Raw genomic sequence first — 20,251 nt, forward strand, 5'->3', positions numbered from 1 at the left:
TCCGGCCCCATCACTATCACTCTTCAACTGTGTCTCTAACATGCTGTGTATGTGCATGTGGCAAACCAACACAGACTGCATCACCATGAGAAAAATACTTTTCTCTGAACTGGGGGAATCCAGCCGAGGGACAGGAGGGATGGATCCAAGGCAGAGTGTCATGATATTAATAAAAGAAACATTTACAAATATGTAATATAAGTGGTACTCAGTTACTTGGTGGTATTCTGAAATTCCTCCAATTTTTATCCATCTTGTAACACGTCTAAAGACTTCTGTCGGCTTTTTGAGAAACAGGTTACAATGGCGAACATTAAGGTTCTTACCTAACCTATAAACCAATGTAGGTAAACTCATTTGCCATTAGTGAACCATGTGACCCTAACTTAAGAAGCAGTTTCTCTAAAATGTATTCTGTTTTGACATTAAGTATGGTGCCAGGCCCCAGTTCATCGGGTCCCCGGGGCTGAATTCCACCTGGGAAGGGGAGCTGCGCCCCCCCCCCTCGAATATATTGCCAGGCCTCTGGGGATGGGGCACAAAAGTCACCCAGGGTGCCCCGAGCTTCCTTCCCCTAAATCAAATGCAGCAGGCCCTGGCGGATGGGGTCCCCAGGCCAAAAGCAGTCCGGGGAGGGGGTCATGCATTGGCTGCCTGTGGGGGTTTTGGCCATGGCCAGGGCTTGTGGCTAACCCCTTACTGAGCACAGCTAAAGGCAGTGAGCAGCATGGGGTTGGTTGCATGCTGGGGGTTGACCACAGCAGCCAGGCCTTGTGGCCAGCCCCCTACTGCACTCGGCCAAAGGACGTGCGCAATGTGAGGTTGGCTGCATGCAGTGGGTTGGCCACAGGGCCTGTGTGGCTTCAGGTGCATTAGCATATGGTAATAATTATCACTTTATGATAAACTAACCTAGAAATTCACTGAAAAAAATCAAAGGTTACACGGTCGTTATAGTTAGGAAATAGGATTTTTTTAAATGTAGAAATCCACTAAAAAAAACGAAGGTTACAGGGACGTTATAGTTAGGTTTTGATTTTACACACATAAAACAATAGGAATACAGCAGTTATTGTTATAGTTATGTCAAGAAACTAAAACTCATGCCTTAAGGTAACTATAGCTAGCACCCTCGCCATGCACTGCTTATTACCCCACATATTGCATCAGTGATGACATATTCTATGACGTAATTGATATAAATTTTTTCAATTCAATTAAATGTTTATTTATTATGAGTTGGAGCGCCAATGAGTTCCACATAAAAACATATACAGACAACTCCAATTTACCAGATCAACCAACACTTTAAAAAAAAAACAAGCTAATAAAATCACAAAGCATCATGAATTCAGTTTTCATAAAATAATACAAAATTCATAGTTGCATGTTAATTGCAGAAAGGTGCGATATGAGCGCAAAATCAATTTCAGAGACCTTTCAAGTACAAAGCTAAAAAGGGCAGGGAAAAGAAAGTTATACCATCAAATTCTTAGACGACTTCGACTATGCATTTACGAGGATGCTAAAAATGTATTTATAATAATACATCTAAATTTACAAGGATTAAGGATTAAAATTAGGCCTGGGCTAAATTTCTGTTCCGCTCGCGGAAATTGCGATAATTTGACATTTTCGCGATCCGCGGCGAGCGCGAAAATGTCAAAATTTCCGCATTCCGCAGCTTAGCGATAATTTGTTTCTTGCTCGCGCTGTAAAATAATACATTCTCGCGCACGATCGCCTTACCTGAATCTCCGCGTTCGCCGACAAGTTTTCCCGATCCGGTCGCGTTCTCCACGAGATGTTGGATTGTTGGTAGCCATTTGCGCTGTCTCGTGACAGTTTGCGCCCGCAGTAACGTCATGCGCCGCGCGATCACGTCTTTCTTCTCGCGATCATGCACCGCGAGAAGAGTGAAAACAAGATGGCCGCGCCCGCGAGCAACCGCATGGGTAAGTTGGCGAGCCGCGACCACGCAGAAAATACCGCGAACGGGCGGGAAGAAAACTTCCGCATCTTCGCGATATTTCCGCGTGTTTGCGGAGATTTTTTACATTTTCGCGATAATTTGCAAAAGTCGCTTTGGCGAATTCCGCCCACCCCTAATTAAAATACAAAGGGATTAAAAAGTTCTACATTTCGGTATACAGTACACAGTAACTAGCAGCATAAAGGATAACAAAAAAGTGCCAAGTGCTCAAGCATGGTAACAAATACCAAAACCGCGACTGCTGCCCATTCTATGTGGAGGGGCAGCATGGGGAAAAGAAATAAAAAAAGAAATATACACTCACCTACTGCTCCTGCCTGCGCCGCACCTCGCTGCTCCTCTGCTCTCGGTACAGCAGTTCCCATGAGCACAGGCTCACAGCTCACCACACAATCCCAACACTTCTCTCATGCCATTACTCCCAGCTTGAGAGAAGCACTGGGATTACAGGGAGCGGGACAGTTTCATGCTCCAGCAGTGACTACGAGCCTGTGCCCCTGACCCTGCCGATATCCCCGATGAATAGCTTGGAGATATCCAAGTGCGCATGTCGGCAAACCAACATGTGCACTTTCAGTGCCCACTACTCCTCCTCCCTCTGCTGGTGACACTGCGACCTGAACCCGCCAAATCTCGGGGAACTCAGCAAACCCAGCCAATTCAATGAAAAATAACATGATAATAAAAGTGTTTTATTATCATACTATTTTTCATTTACTGCCTTTAAACAGTGGGGAGATGCTCCCGCGCCATAGCGGAGGGGCTGCCCCTGGTGTGCACCCAATGAGCAAACAATCTTCTACTAACTGATATATAGATACATATATTGAAAACGACAGTTGAGCCTGAAAATACACAGGATGCTGTCAGTCTGCCCAGGTGGCGATAGGGCACCATCTCCAATCTTTTCGCTTACACTTCTTACCGTCGAGTAGTAGCCTGCACTCCTCTGTGAATTATAATAATCTTTATTATTTATATATGACTGCTGTTTGTGCTTTAAAGGATGTTATGTCGTATTTACTCTCAATCGTTTTTAGCTAAGAAACCACACTCTTCCTCAGATCAGTTTTTCTTTGTTTCTTACTAATTATTTCCCCTTTAGATTTTTGCACTTTTGATTTTTGCAATAATAGATTTCTTCTGGGTTTCTTTGAGTGTGTTTTTGTTTATCTGCCTTTGCTTCAATTTCCTATTTTGTTCTTTTTCTATTACCTCGGTGTTCTATCTCTTTCTTCCTGTATCAGATCAATGTTTCTTTCTTCCATTGAGTTTATTTTTAATTCTTTCTCCTAGTTTCCTTATTGGTATATGTTCTTTTCTTGCTCTTTCCCTTTCCTTGTAATTCTTTGTTGAAGATGATACACCATTCAAGTCAAATGTAATATAAACTTAATTCTTCCTCTAAAGCAACAAGCCATACCTTGATTACATAAGCAGACTGTTACTTTAATTATGGTATTGGCATGTTGCTTTCTTAAAATAAACACTGTTTTTGGGGCTTGACATTTTTTGACACGATCAGCTGAACAAAATGGTAAAGCTTTTCTTTAGATTTACAGGCAACCATTGCAGGGATGTATCATTTCCTTATCCTGGGGTTTAGAAAGTGATTTTTTTTTTATTTGACTCATACTTTTGTAACAGCTTAGAGTACGTTTTATGGCTTTACTGTAAATCGCATTTCACAGCCCTAAGTTTTCCAGAGCCATCAGCAAGCAGTGTCTATCTGTTTTTTTGTTCTGAGGCCCCAGTCCGAGTGGTTTTTCTAGACTCCAATGATGAGTCCTTGGTAGCCATCAATCACCCACCCAACCACATCACAGAAGGACGCCGAGCTAAATGCAAACAACCCCATACCTTAGAGGAAGAGAAACGGAGAGGGTGTTGAGTCAAAACAGCGACATTGCCCGTGTATATTACATTTCTTTGCATAACCATTCTTTCCAGACAGTGGACACACATTCATCCTCGTGGCATGAAGGAGATAGCAGTCAAGCTATACATTGACCCGCTGGAATTTATGTGGCAGAGGAAGGTCAAATTATTTGGAAGGGTTCGCTAAATTACGTGTAAAGATTGGCACACATATGCGACGTAATATGGCACATTTAGTGGTAGTATTACTTCATTATTTTGTCATTTTAACTATCAAATGCTCTGAAACCAATTATAGGAAATGAAATCATTTTCTTTCAACATTTCTTTATGGCATTTTCATGGTACACAGATATCCACAAAAGAGATTTAGGCAGCTTTAATATCTCAGAGTACAGGGAAAAGCAATGTAGCCTTTGTGAGTAATCAAGCCAAGCAATGTACAAGCAATGAACCATAGAAAGTAATACAAGATGAAAAACAACTGCCCCCTATCGGGGGTCTGAACACCATGCAAGTAGGTGGACACTCACCCTGCAGGTAACCACAAACATCCACCCAAGAGCATGTTGTCTACCTAGCCATTTACCGTCAGAAGGTAGGGAGGGGACACAGCGTTTACAACTCTGGCAGAACAACACAGGCACTACAACGAATGCGCTGTTACCAAGCGTTCCATTACAACACAAGTCATTACGACGACATGTTTTAGAGAACTCAGTGTTGGATTTGAAATCCAACACCTACCCTACCGTTGCACAGACTAGAGCTGGAATACTAAAATATACTATTCCAAACTCCAGCACTTCCCCGTAACAAGTTGTTGTAACGACTTGCATTGTGATAAGACGTGTGGTAACGACGTGCTCGTTGTATAGCCGGCATTGTAAAGGCATGCGTTGTAAATGCATGTGTGAATGTGTGAATATGTGGCCTATTCGTAGGGAGGCTATCCTGCCTGCAGCATCAAGCACCTATCCTAGGAGGGGCAAGGCGTTGCCGTTGTGCCCGTAGGTAGGAGGGCAGACTCACCTTACGCACAATGCCAGAGGGTAAGGAGGAAGAGGGACATACCAGCCAAGTGAGAGCGCCGATGTCGGGACGAGAGGGGATCAGGACAGGTCAACGATGCATCAGTCTCCTAGGAGGTGGTCATGCGTCACCAGCATCGATTGGGAAGGCGTGCAGTCGGGCAGTGGGCCCCTGCCTAAGGGTCACCTGTGGGACTTTTTTTTCAACCGGCACACAAAGCCTTACTGTCTTGCCTGCCAGACCACTGTAATGTGGGACCAGCACCATGTGGAGGCAGGTTCTGAGGGGTTAACTTGCAGAAGCGCCGCTATGCCAGTATTGTTCTGCCCGCTGCAGACTTTAGCTTGACCTCCCCCCCCCCCCATAGGGCCAGCGCAGGCGCCCAAAGCAGTGTCGCACCCCCTGCTGTGCTGTTAAAGTGAGGAGGGGTGTGAGTGTAGCAGTCTGGATGGTGGCAGGTGATGTGGCGGTTGGGCCATCATCATCTCTGCTCCCCTTGAGCAGCAGCAGCTCTGTGCTTTTCTTCACTCCTCCCCTGCCAGGCCATCACCCTGAGGCTATAATTGGCTGGGGAAGTGGGAGAGTAAGTAAATCGGCCTCGCTGAAGGCCTATGTTGGCATCTCTGCTACACTGTCTTTCAGGCCTTGTTGGGGGGTTGTATGTTTGTATGGGCTTCACTGTGAGACACCAGAGAGGAACATTGAGAAGCTGTAATGTTAGGGTCAGAGCTGCTTAATGTATAACTATGGAAATAGGTTTGAGTCCCAGCCTCAGCCCAATATCCTGTGATCCTGGGCATATGACTTAATTGCCCAAGACCTAAAATAAAAATGAATTTGATCTTCTGCAATGTGACTGGTGCTCATATAATCGCTGACCGTGAGCTGAGTTCATGCTATAGAAAACTACAATAAAAAAATAACCTTATGTTTATTCATGTTTTAAGATTCTGCAAAGGTTTGAACATAATAAGGAAAGAGGATTATTTATACAATAATAAAAAAAACTGTATTCCTTCCTAACATGGCTTCCTTTGTTTAGTTTTAACTATCCGTCACGGATCATTAAGGCAGCTTTAGACATCATTTTAAACTGCTTCCACCTTATGTTACTGTTTAAACCTTAAAGTATATAGTGACCAGAGGAGAAAATACCAGTGTTAGGTGCTTTCCTTCATTTTCGTACCAGCCAGGACATTAAAATACCACTAATGCTGGTTAAAAAAATGGCCAGGTGGCAAACATTGCCAGTTCAGGAGTTGCGGCCTTTGGGCCACTTTATTGCAGCCCGCCCAGCCTAAATGTATTGCTTCTAGTTTTCACCAATGTTTCTGGCTCAACGAGCTTTCAAATACATAATTTATCAAAGATTTTTCTAAAAATTAGCCCAATGACACTAATCAAATGCTTTTGCATGAACGGGTGTGATCTGGGAATCTGGACCGCTTTTTTGGGGGTGCCCGGTCCGAATTGTCATCCCAATCCTACCCTGTGCATCACCATCAGCACATGGGGGGTGGGGTGGGGGCTGTAGGAAGGGTTCCCACACAGCCTCAAACATTCCCATGTGATCACTGAGCTCCTGAATAAGGTGTTCACCTTCCGCCACCCTGGCCAGCCCTGCCAGGGTCAACCACACAGCAGTCCAGAACAGCTGGAGCGCCAGGCATTGCCAGAGGATGTGCGGTAGGTGGCAGCCTTCAACTCCACATCTCTTGCATAAGGCATGTGGCAAAAGGTTGGCTCTGTGCAATTTTTGGGTGTCTAATACCAGTCATTAAGTAGTTTAAAGGAGTGAAATTTCAGTTTGGCTTCACTCAGGGGGTATCATGAGTATGGAGGAGAGAATGCCAGTCCCCTTCAGTGTTGCCCATGGCTAGTAAGAGATGCCACTATCGTCTCGTCTGGTCTCTGATCAGCATGGAAAATAGGTGGTCTTTGAGTAGATACCACTCTGCGGTACTTCCCCAAGTCTCCAGAACTGCTGTGTGGTGGAGTGAGGTGTCTTAGTCGCTGTGCCCAGGCGACAGCGAAGGCAATGCCGCCATTGGGCATAGGACTATTGTTGAGACCAGGGGAGGCCATGTTACGACTGGAGCGAATTAAAGGTGTTAAAGCCAGATTTGTCAATTAGTTGGTCAAGCGTCACAATCATTAAATCCTATTTTGCCAATTCACACAAGTGTTTGTCTACAAAATATAGCAAATTCGGTGAAAAGCATCGAGTTCAATATTTCTTTTTTTAAAGTGCATAAACTGAGAGAAATTGGGGGAATCCTTACAGTCTCTTTTATAGGCATTCCATGCTTCTTCAATGCCCAGACTTTCATCATTTCCTGGGTGTAATGTGTGGCCTTCGACACTCTGGAATGTATGCCACTAAAAAGACATTTTTGTCACGGAATAAAAAAAGACGGTATATCTTTAAGGTAATCACCCAACAGTTCTTTAGTCCTTCCGGCATGCAACACTGGAGACAGATGTAGAAGAGATCTTTTCTAAGTACACTGTCGCAATGGGGTCCTCAGTGTCTCTTTTCCCTGTATCAACCTTATGCTACCGTCTGGGTGGAGAACAGGGTTGGATTGGGATCAAAAATCGGCCCAGGCACACCAAAAAAAAAGTGCCCCAAATTTGCGTATTGCTTTTCCGCAAAACACAGTGTTGTATATTTAACCTGCTTTATAATGACTACCTATTGGTACCTGTATGAAACGAAAGGGGGTGGGGGATATGTTTTATTAACTTCACTGAGATAAAAAAAAAAGACACATTAGTTCACACTGCTAAGCCGAACATGAATGTAAGTGAGACCCCTTCTGCCCAGGCCCCCTTGTCCCTGCTCAATCAGCATACATTAGTGGGCCGGCCCAGCAAGAGAAAAAAGTAATAACTCCCCACATCTGCCTCTAGAAAAAATACTCAGGTGGCCACTGGGCCGCAGGCGGCATCCTAACAGCACAGACAGCCCCAGGCTGCCCAAAAAAGCAGCCCACAGCCAGACCTCGGCTACCGGCCCTTCGGCCATTTCCCGAGTGTCCGCCTTACCAATCCGACCCTGGTGGAGAAACGTATCCAGTTTAAGGCTCTCTGTTACGTGTTCAAAGCTAGGGCTGAGGGCGCTCCCCTGCCACATCACCGGCTTGATATAATCCTATCTCCCCGCGCACTCTAGCAACCTCTCTGTGCGCACAGTTCCCAGGATTAAATGATCCTGTATGGGAGGTCGTGCTTTTGTGTACCCCGGCCCAAAACTTTGGAACACCGTACTGGAGCATCTGAGACTCTGCCCTTCACTGACCACCTTTCGCAGACAATTAAAGAGGTGGCTGTTCTCAGCTAAGTGGGCCGGGATCACTAGTGCCTGTTGTTAAAGCGCCGGGAAACCCCAAGTGGGTAGCTATCACGCTATATAAACTTCTTAATCTAATCTCCAAAAGAAGACAGCCCCTGGCTTTCATAGAGCTTTGTGCTTCTTAAGGAGCAACTGTGTAAGGGCATTCTTTACTTTGACTCTAGTTAGATATGAGAAGAAAGACTCGGCCGGTTGTCCTCAGTACCCCCCACCCCCACCCCCCCCCTTCTCAGTCCTTGCTCTGCTTCGTGAAAACTAGCTCTGGTGTGGGTGTGACTGATTAACTAGTGGCTGTGACTGGTTTTTTTACGCTCTGAGCTAGTGAATCTTCGGACTGTCACTCATTCCATATCTATCTGTGACAGCAGATAAAACTTTCAGCGGTCCTAATCCCAAGGCACAGCATTGTATTCTTATTCATCAATGGAGCAGATGTTTCATTAAGGTTATTTATAGGCCACTGATTGTGGTGCCAACAGAGGTAGCCAGAAGAGGGCGCCAAGCTTCAATATACGAACCAGGACATGGCCTCAGTTGCAATAAGAAAGAGAACGCCCAAATAGCAAAATATCGTTTTGCCGCCAATAATCCATGTCCTAGAGTTACTACCATACACAGGCTCCATGCCCCACTTTACTAGCATATTCTAATCCGACTGCGTCCACTCAGATTTGTTCGAAATATGAGAAAAGCAGCACAGGAGCTTCTCTTGCATTTGTTTGCATGCTTCTTCTCTGGGGGATGGTACAGAGAGCTTTTGTGATTACCCGCAAAGATCCTCAGTGTAGGTGTGCACAGGAATGTACAGCCACCAATATAATTTACCTTGAGTCACAATTTCCCTCGTCCATAAGCACTTATTCGCAGGGCTTTAAGTGGGCCGGGTCTTGCCGGTGTGGCAGTTCTTTAAATCAAGTGTCTAGACGGGTCCCTACCGGGCTCTCCACTTTTGCCCTCACCCTCAGGGGTGGAAAAGAAAATCTTAAAACTGCAGCAGTACCTCCCTTCACTGCCTTTGATTCAACTTCAAAGAGACTCGTTATAGTTCTTTCACAGTCTCATCATTTCAGAAGGGAAGCCTTTTCAATATATACAACAAAGCCATAGTTGTGCTCATTCATTTGAAGCAACTAACAGCCATTGACAAAGCCAATAGTCCTGGCTTGTTGTAGGTATAGTGTTATGTCATATACCTGAATGTAATGACAGAAACAGCAAAATAAAAGTCGGCGGCACACTATGCCAAGCACAGATTTTTAGTTTAAGTCACGCCCTTAATTACATCGGCCACGCCCCTTTGAGAGACCCCCTAGTTTTTTCATCCCACTTAAGCCCTGCTTACTCGTGCAAAAAAGACCGCCAAGTAGTTGAACTTTTGCACTAAGTGGGCCTTCGGCCTTAAAATATGAAAATCCTTGCTCTGGAAATCAGGATTTCGAATTTACGAATGAAAGTCATTCAACCCGATTTGAAAATACAATGATATGTGTTCAATTTGAAAGCGTCTTACAGCTATAGGCTAATTGTTCTAAAGAGAGGGGATGGTGGTTGGGGTTGGTGGAGGTTGCAACACAAGTCTACAGACGCAGGATCCAAGCCATATTTTCAGGATAACCACTACCTTTGTAAATGGTACCCATTTAGACTTAGATTGACATTGATATTACCTTGACCTCCTTGGATATCCTTGTCCCAAATGTTCATAGTATGAGGTGTACTTATACAAAGAAAACCTGAAAGATGTTTACAAAATTATGCTAAGAGAAAGTCAGTGGTTAGTATTGCAGTATGACACTCGCGAATGCTACTTGCCATCTTAGGAAAGTGGTGTCCAATGTTTAGGCACAGCTATTAAATGTACATCCAGAAATTGCATATTGAAATAATTGACATAGTCAGTGATTATTTCGAAAAGCTAGCATCACTCTGGTGCCCATAGATCAATGGTGAGTCACCTTAGTTTAAGGTATACATTTAAAAAAAGTAACGATTAAAGTAATGAAAATTAAGACTACAATGTATTGAAAAAAATCTTCACATTTAAATCTTAAATTGCAACTGCAACTTACAGTGATTCATTTATATGTTCGTTTTCACTTTGAAGGGAGTCTCAGCAGACAAGCCAAAGATGGGATGGGATGTGCGCTCCTCCTCCAACGCTTCTACTGTTATTGAGACACATTGCTGGATGCAGTGAGGACGTCCACGTGGTTTGCCTGGAGCGAAAACCGTACATTATTAGCCATAAACACAACAGGAAGCAAAATTACTCTCATCATGTTTCATTTAAGAAAAACAATTACTCATCGTGCCCATTGCCGTGTGCTCAGTGCGTTACGCTGAGAACGGTCTGCATTCCGTCCATTTCCACATTTAAGCCTTAACAACTTGAAGAAAATAACAAACTTTCATTTTTGGGGGTTAAATGACCTTAGAATGCCTGACAGAGATGTTGCCAAAAACAAGAGGATCGCTTATTTCAGCTATGCGTGCTGCTCGGCCTGAAGAGTATTTCAGGCAGCAGAGAACTACATTCTACAACTCGTGGAATGTACAATTATCACTCAGCAGCTCGGTCAGGCAGCAACCCCACATACCAGAAGGGACTGCTTCGCAGGGAATTGTGGGGGGAAATCATCCCAACAGGCCCTATCTGAGGGGAACAATGTCATGGTCACCTTCAGAAGATGTCTGCGATCTACCTTTGCTAAGACCATGGTAGTCCCTCAGATTTGTAAAGTCAGTTTGGGGGGGGGGGGGGGGGGCAGATGCTTTGTGCATGATACAGCCATTCTGTGTGACCAAATGCCAACACATTTAAGGTCACACCCAAAGCATACGATCTTTAGAAAGCAGTTAAAAACGTGCCGTTTTGCTTTGCTGGTGTAACACTTTTTAAAATTGATTTTGGTCTTTTGCGATTGCTGGAAGTGCAGTGTGACATCAGCGCCAAGACACCCAGGGCACATTTAAATCAAATCAAATGATAATGCAAGATACTGGAGCAATTGACGTGTACATCCAGCAGCGCTGAGTTGCGAAAGAGAAGTGGTGCAAGCATGGGGTTTGAAGGAGACCAGCATCTTTCTGAGTTAAAGCCAGATGTGCATGGCTAAAGTGATCCTTCAGTGAAAGAGCCGCGGCCGATGGCGCGTCTGCCTGTTCCGGAGACACCCGTCGTCAGGCCAGGCAGGGAAGGTGCACACAGCGGCAACATGAGTCCCCCAGCCCTGTCGCCGGTTTGTGCGCAGCGCATCAGCCGGATTCACAAGGTGCATCTTCGTTCAGTAAAACGTATAGATCGGCTTCGGTTCATACGTTTCCCAATGGAAGCAATTCACAAAAAACAAACGTTTCCAAATGGCAGTAGGTATTCATTTTTACATTTCCTCGCAACTATTCAAATATGGGCGGGGTGTGGGGGAAAGGGAGGGGGAGAACAGATGCACCACGCACATGGCCATTGTCGTCGTGTTTCCTGCAAAGCTCCCCCACACGCAGGTGTAAAAACCTGTGTATGTCATCGAACGGAAGAACAAAGTTAGGGCTCCTGGTTTTATGGTATTTATTTTTAACATTTGCACCTGTGTTTATCCAGATTTATTTATTGGCCTTTTATCAATGTTTATTTGGAGTTTTGTTAACAAATGACGTTGGAGCTTGTATTTTTTTTTTCATTTATTTAACTGATCATTGTGCAATCATTCTTTGATGCCTGTGTGGTTTTAGCACATTACAAAGCCAAATATAATAAAAAAGACACAGACATAAACATATTAGCATTGCACTATAGTCAAATGTGGAAATGTGGCGTTATTTAAGGAAATCTGGGGGCATATCAGCAAGGGCCGGCGATAATTATCGCTAAGCACACTTAGCGCTAGGATAATTATCGCCGGCTATCGTGGAATTTTATAGCTGAGATAGCGTGCTATCAGCAACGCTCATCTCAAAAGCAATAAAATTCCTCGCGGTAACAGCCAAAAGCGGGATTATCGCTGGAAATCCAGCGATAATCACACATATTTTGGCGTTAGCTTGCTGATAAGGCAGGGCATACTTAGCCATTATATCCACCTTACATTGGATATAATGGCTAATTCAGGGTGAAAGCAGGCGTAAGGAAAGTAGCGTTAACTGTGGTTAGAGCTACTTTTCTTATCGCTATGCCTGTTAGCAATTCCCTTGACAATTGGAGAAATGTCGGTTAGCGACATTTCTCCAGTTATTTTGGGACGGAACGCCCACTTTGCATCTCATTAGAGATGCAAAGGTGGGCGTTATAGGAAAGGGAGCTAAAGCAAGGAATCACGTTAGTGTGACCTTGCTCATTAAGCGATACAATTATCGTCGCTTTTCGTCCGAAAACGGACGCTAAAGCGGCAATAATTTTTTATCGCCAGCTTGCTGATATGCCCACTAATTCCATTTTCAAACTCCATTTGCTGGCAACCTGAACAGCTATTGGCCTGGAATTCGCGAATGACAGAATGAAGATTCCTTCAAAAGAAGCATGATAATATGTATTTTTTTTCTTTTAAAAATACATACAGACAGGAAGCACGCTGTCTTCTGTCTGTGCTTATCTGTAAAAATCAGTAAAAATGGAAAACTGGGAGCCTCAGACATAGGTGAGAGGTTACACCTGAATAATCACTCGCCCGTGGCACAAATCACAATCTAAAGTTCATACAAGCATCACACACTCAGGGCTCTACCTGTGACATATAACACGAGTGTGACATGGCTGGCGTGCTCGTGTTCTCATATAATGGCTTTTGCGCATATTCGCTTGGTGCATGCCTGGTTGGAGTTTACAGCATGGCAACTAAGAGTGCGTTGTTAAATGTGGAGGTCTTGCTCTCCTCCGCTGTGGTGTTGCAAATATGGAGAGCGAGATTCAAAAAGGGGAGCACGGACTTGTTGTTGCTGGGGGAAATATTCAGGGGGTGTGGCAAAGCTAGGATTATTAAATTTTTATCTGTATCTTGGATGACACTTCAATGAAAGAGATATCTTAGATGGCTGGCATGGCTCATGGGTGGGGAGGAGCGAGGGGGGCGGTCGCGGCGTCACACGGGGTGGTGGGGACAGGCGAGTGGTCACAAGGGAAGGGAGGGTTGCGTGGGGAGTTTAAATAAAAAATAAATAAATAAAAGTGCCTTTCCCGGGTCCCACATCTTCACTGCTCGGTCTGCTCCTGCTTTCCTGCCTCTGCAGGAACAGGAAGCAGGCAGTCTCCCTCCCCTTCCCTAAGCCAACCACAACGTTGCAATGGCAGCATTGTGATTGATTGGGACGCCGATCAGACAGGCGTTTATAGGGAGGCCATTTTCTCCATGTAGAAAAGGGAGAGTGTGCATGACTGGTTTGGTAGGCACCAGAGGGCCGACCAAGCAGTCAGGGCCCGCAGATTTGGGCAAGCCAATCCTCCCCTGCCCTTGAGCAGACCCACCCACCCACCCTCCCCCAACCAAACCCTTCTGCTTTCTCGCAGTGCAAGAAGCAGAAACATCAAATGGTATTTATAATACCATTTTATGTTTCTGCTTCTCGCACTGCAAGAAAGCTGCGGGGCGAAGCTCCTCCGCCCACATGGAGAAGCCGCCCCTGGGCTCAATGGTTTTCTTCTACTGTCGCTTCTTACGAGCTTGGTACACCGGCAACGAGAGGGTACAAATTCCCTACAATGTGCTACGAGTGTTGCTGAATGACGCGCAAGGGTGTGTTTTTACTCTCCTATTTTGCAGATTGGTTTGTGCTGAATTTCCTCCAGAACCTCATTGGGCATTGCTTTGGAGCCCTGTTATTGGTGATCGGCAAACAGCAGGAGCTCCGCCATTGGTCTTATTGTGACTGGAGCTTATCATTGGTGATCATGGCATGCAGGTTGTTTCAACTATTTTCGGCATTCGGCGTACTGTAAAAGCTCCGCCATTGGTGTAGTTGGATGTCGAGTGTCAGTGGCCGTGCATGATTGATTTATTTTTTGTCTACTGTTTCCAAGAATTGTTGTTCTTCAAGTAATTTATAGTGTTATGTGGTAATCTTCCTGGCATTTGACTCGTCTTCTGGCACATTGCCTCTCACAAAGTACAAATTACGGTGATGTGCACAACCACTTGTAATGTATGACAATGGTGACTACTTTTTTTGTTTTGTTTGAGAAATTTTTGTTGAGAGAAACATTGTAATGTGTTGATATAAACATTATATTTTGTGGTGCAGTTTAATAGCAATATGTCAGGTATTGTTCCACCTCCCTCATTTTTATCTGTACCAGGTGATCCATCTATGGATTGGGAGACAGGGGGAGCTGTATTTATGTTGAAGTGCTGGACAGTGATGATTGTGGGGCAGAGAGAATACTTGCTTTAGTGAACACTGCTTAGGTGGTAGCGAGTTAAAGGAACTTAAGAATTTAGCTGTTCTAATTAATCCTGGGCAAATGGATGTCTATCAGTATGCATCTAAACAGTTGTGCATACAGTATGGCAAGAAGATGAATGCTGTTATAGAAAGATTAAGATTTTACTCTAGAAAACAACGTGAGGATGAATCTATAGAAGCATTATGTCTCAACACTTAGATCTTTAGCTGTAACATATCACTTATGAACAAGTTTTGAGTGATCAAGTTTTGATGCAGACTAATAAGAAGAAAATATAGGGGAGATTGTGTACCACTAGTGATATATCTTTTAATTACGCTATGAAAATCGAAATCACAAAAGGGACTGAGCATTCAGAGAAATATGTGCAAAAAATTTGAGGAAGTGTATGTACTGATATGTAAGTAATATACACATTTGCAAAAATATCAAATTTTTGTTTTAAGCTGAAACACATATTCAACAATAACATTAACTCTGTGCAGAGAGTTACAGTTAAGTCCAACGATTGGCTTTACTACTGTCTCTTATTTTTGTCCCACCAAACAACAATAGGAACGAACCCTGCGGGGGAATCCAGACTCACTGCATCAGAGTGCCAGGGAATCAGGGAAAAAACATTAGGTTTTTCAAAAGAACCCTCACCCACCAACCTAGTTGGTGGCATGCTTCATCATCGGGTTCCCACCTGCGCTGCCAAGTGCAACCTAGGTGTGCTTCGCAGCCTGATTACAGCGGAGCGTGTGGTTTTTGTGAAGGGAGTGAGAATTAGGTGCATGTAAAATTGCCTCTAGGATCCTCCTTCAAAGTAGAACTGCTTTATTACTGAAGTCCCACAGCAAGATTAATAAAGCAAGGGTGGATATTGTTAAGACTAACTTGATCTATAACATCCTAGTGGTGGTCTACATGTTTCAGCCTGTCTATGAAATTTAAATAGGCTTTCTTCAGGACCAAAGGGTGAAGTGAGGCCAAGTCAGAAGGCCTCGTGAGATATCAGCACGCACAACTCACCTTACCCCCTCAACCACTTTGAACTCACCCCAACTGAATCCCATGTTCCACTCTTCCAACCAGATGCAACTCCATTGCTCTCTCCATTACTATATCGACAGGGATGCCAAGTTGAGCAGTGGGTCTCTCACATACATCATTCTCAATTTTGCAGCCCTCAGGTGCTTTGTTTTGAAGTTGAAAACACAGAGGGATCCACGAGCAAAATCAACACCCATCTGAGGACCATGTCAAACCAAACTCCTAGTGGTGGAGAGGCACAATAAGGTCCTGGAAAACACAAAGCAACTTATGTGTGTATGTATGCATGTGGGATTTCTAGAAGGGTAACTTAGCCAAAGAACAGGGGAGCACTGTACAAGGAGAAAGACAAGCATAAAGCCATCAAGTGATAGGAGGGGTAGCTGGTTTGTGGACTGCTCCAGCACTGTGATTTAGTGTTCTACTAAGACGCAAATCATCAACTCTTCCTCAAATTGGAGCATAGTTGGGTCAGTCCTAATAGATACAGGGATGTTGTTCCAGATCAGAAACCACCAGATATGGGGATCTACTCTGCAAGATAAGTGAGGTGCTGGTATTGATGGATATGTAAATGATGCAGCTGCTTTTGAAGACTGGGTGGGCTGTCAAAGGGAGCCAATGGAGTTCCATCAAGAAGCAGATTTTTAAAATCATATTTATTCAAGCCCTGGATGAAACTTGCTGTGGCATGTAGAATACAAGGTATGCCAGTGTTGAGGTGTGGTGGTGTGGAGGCTGGGAGGCCATGGAGTAGGGAGCTACCACCATCCAGATGTGTGAGTACAATTGCTTGAACAGCAGTTCTAAAGTCGTTCCAGGAAGAAATGGTTTCACTTTTTTTTAGACAAGAGAGCTGGTACTAGGCTATCTTTTGGCAACATGTTCTTAAACAGTGAAGTTGGTGACCAGGGTAAATCTAAGTGACTTTGGCATTCAGTGAAAGTTGAATTCGAGCCAGGTTCAGCCTGTTTATTTGTTACATCCTTGGTAAATAAAAGGAGTTTTGTCTTGGTTGAGGTGAGCTTCAGGTAGGCGTTGGACATCCAAGTCTGGATGATATGCAGGCAGCATTTGAAACATTGGACGTCTAAAGCAAAGGAGACTTTTAAGTGGAAATGTGTATCAACAACATACTAATCAATCTTGATGCTGTCATCTGCGAGTACAGCACCCAGCAACAAGATGTATAGGCTAAATGTAACGAAACATTATAGAACCCTGGGAAACCTCACAGGTGATAGCGATCTTTTGGGAGCTGAAAAATATTCAAGGCATTTTCGAGCTTTACTGCGTACATCTGAGATTGGTGAGGGTAGAGAATGCCAGGCAGCGTGAAGATGTTGTACAACTCATTTGGGTCATTGCTGACAGGCCATATGCAATACTGCAGACCACATCAGGCCCCTGGTACATCGGGTGGACAACACATGCCTGTCTAACTCACCACTTCACACACATTCCACAATGCACAACCTGAACCAGGACCTAACCTATGTGAAAACATTTTAAAATGCATTTGTCTATCTTAGCATAACTGTAATCTTCTTTAGGCATGTTCCCTTGCTCTTGCTGGCATGCGCACAGTATGTTCAAGGTCTGTGACATAGAGGTGCACTACATAGTGGCCCTCAAGATGAGAAATTGTGAAATGCTTGCTGAGGTAAAAACTATTTACATTTCTGTAACTTTCGCAGGCCATTTCTCTAGTTCTTATATGCTTAGTAAGGCACCTGCTTGTGTTTATTGTGAGAGTTCTATAATGTGACCAATACTAGAAATTCATGCATCGCAGTCTGTAAATTTGAGTCTTGCCTTTACTGATGATTTCAGGGGATCTACTGGCTGGTTAACTGTGATTCACAGACTACTGATTTTGCATTTTGTGAATAAACGTTTTCAGACTATCTTAACATCAGGTGAAGATATCTTTGCCACCTAGATCCTGCTTTACATAGGTAGGGGCATTGAAGGCCCTCCAAGTGTACTTGTACCACCAACATGCACTAATCCCTATCACTACCCGTGCACACCCCACACATTCATGTATGTCCGCTTCCCAGAAACATGTACATATGTGATCTACTCTCAATGTCAAAGTAAAACTGACTGCACAAACCTTTAGACTTTCAACTCTTGTGTAATTGTGCCTCAACTTGGGAATATGTGTATTATCATATGCAATATGTAACATCTGTAGAAACATATGAAAATATCAAGAACACACAACTTTACATAAGTAGTAGTGGTAAGGGGGCATGGAATATTGGACATAGGATGATGGTGGGCCAGAGTAAGTGCGAGGAAAAGTTTTTTTGCAAATTCATCCCCACTTTCTGCCTCACTGTCTGACTATTAAGTTCAGATTTTTCAACTCTGAGAGTGCACTGAGGTCTGCTAAACAGACCTCAGTGACAGTGCTCTGACATTAAAAGTGTATATGGTACTATGGGTACCCAGGGCCTGTAAGTAAAGATGTCCCTCATGGACTGCCCCATTTGTTGTGCTACTACGAATGTGACAAAGTAAAAGCATGTCTCCCATCCTACCACTGCGGACTGGCAGAACAGTTTTAGACTGCTAACTCAACTCTAACATTTAAAGCACTGGCAAAGCCCAAACCTTCTGTTTATGTATATATTTAAGTCACCCCTAAGGCAGGCCTATCAAGCCCTAAGGCAGAGTGCTTTATATTAAAAAATAGGACATGTATTTCTATGTGCACTAACAGTGAAAACCCCAAATTTTCCTTTTGCTGTGAAAAGGCTCGTGGCCACATTGACAAATACAGGGTTACATGCTGACAACTCAGCTGTGTTAACTGTTGAATGGGACTACCGACGTTAGTACTCCAAGGTATCAAAAGGATCATTACATTAAATCTGATTTAATGCACAAGTCAAATTTAATGTAACTTTTGAGTAAATGGTAATTTTAGAAAAGTTGCCACTCTGCCGCCCAAGTTTTCCTATGCCCATTTACAGTTCCTGGTCGTGAGACAGCATTTTGCCCACCTGGAGAGAGGTGTCTGTCATCAAACCGGGTGTGAGCCCAAAAGGCAAGCTTCGATGGGGAAGCTACCTAGATGGGCAAATGATTGACACACATGAAAGGGGCTGCTCTTTTTTTCTGGTAGACAGGTTGGCGGACACATGAGAGGGACTACTGTTTTGTTTTGGTAGGCAGGTTGGTGTCAGGGACAGAGAGGGGCAAACGGTTGCTAAACCAGTTTCCTGTGGGCGTGCAGCCTTCAGGTAGCCACACCCATGAGAAAAGGGTTCTGCCATCTTGGGAGTGGTTTGAATATTGCATTGTGCACCTGTGTTGTGCTGCATTATGCGTTAAGCCGTGCTCATGCCCGCCACAGAACCAAGTCTCTGCAGGACGCTGGTCGCCGCTTGTGGTGAGCGCGGCCTTTCGCTTTCTGCATTTCGCATCAGGATTAATCAAACAGAGCAAAGTCCTGGGAGGGTTATCAAGTCAGTGGGATTAGGGGCTCTAAGATGTAAAGCTGTCAGCCACAAAAGGCTACAAAAGTCTATAAAAAGCTATGAAAGTTACGAAAAGTAAAATATTAGATATCTATGCGTGCATTCAGCCCACCTTTGATTGTGTATGCTTATAAAGAAGTCCTTACTCAGGTTAACCTTCAGCCATTAAGGACATTTGGCACATTTGCATACCGTTTTTTGGGAGTGCTCCTGGGGGAACTGTCGTAAAAGTGTCGACTCACTCTGGGGAGCTGGGGTGAGGTTTTGACGTACAGCCATACTGCAGTAGGCTCCGGTGACCCCTTATGTTTTTGCAAAGTGTGGATAATTGGCTGTGGATCATTGGCTGCGGCTCTTGGATAGTCCTGGATAATGGCGCCAGTTGGTGTGAGTTGGAATTAGTATGCAGTCCTAGCCTAGACCCTAATAGGGCGGCATCAGAATATGTCCTGGATCAGCTCGTGAGAAACTTTGAACACCTCAGCTCATTTTATAAATCTGATAAAATCTCAATTTACATTACATTTACTGTTGACTTTTAACTTTTGATGAGAAATTCTTGTTAAAGTGGTTCTGTGGTGGTGGCGACAGCTTATAACAGATAACGGGTGAAGAACAAAGGAAGTAAGGAGTTGAGAGTCAAAGAAGGTGAATACTACGATGAACAACTGAAGGAAGGTCTTTCATGTACACACTCGTAGGAGTCAGAATGTCGTTGAGCAAAACTGGCAAATCCAGGGTGGGCAGGAAGGCAAGGAAGACTAAAGGTGGGCAAAACGTAATAAACAAAGCCCAATCTGAAAGCGCAAAAAAAACAACTATAGGAGAATCCAGTGACTCGAAGTAATAAGTAAGGGACTGGAATCATCTAAGGCATCTCCTCTGGTAAACTCCATAAAATCTTTTGTGGGGAGACACTTCAGGAGTAGATTGGCAATGAAAGAAAATACGGGAGGCATCCCTTTCCTTCCAAAAACTCTGGTGCCGTTTCCCTTTCGTCCTCGGACATGGCAGAGATCCTCGATATATTGGGGCCAGGTGTACAACTCTTGATGCCCAGACTGCTGTCTTTGCCT

General features: G+C 44.2%; 1 long non-coding RNA gene across 1 annotated transcript in view; it reads right to left on the bottom strand.

The window, feature by feature from the left end:
* The window catches only part of LOC146856527 (uncharacterized), a 1,813,942-nt gene that overhangs the window by 376,734 nt on the left and 1,416,957 nt on the right, over positions 1–20,251 (bottom strand). Inside the window, exon 9 of the long non-coding RNA XR_014981506.1 lies at positions 10,328–10,474. This is a non-coding gene — a long non-coding RNA (uncharacterized LOC146856527). The remainder of the gene's footprint in view (positions 1–10,327; positions 10,475–20,251) is intronic.

This window comes from Triturus cristatus, chromosome 4_1, assembly GCF_964204655.1.
Source record: "Triturus cristatus chromosome 4_1, aTriCri1.1, whole genome shotgun sequence".
NCBI lineage: Eukaryota > Metazoa > Chordata > Amphibia > Caudata > Salamandridae > Triturus > Triturus cristatus.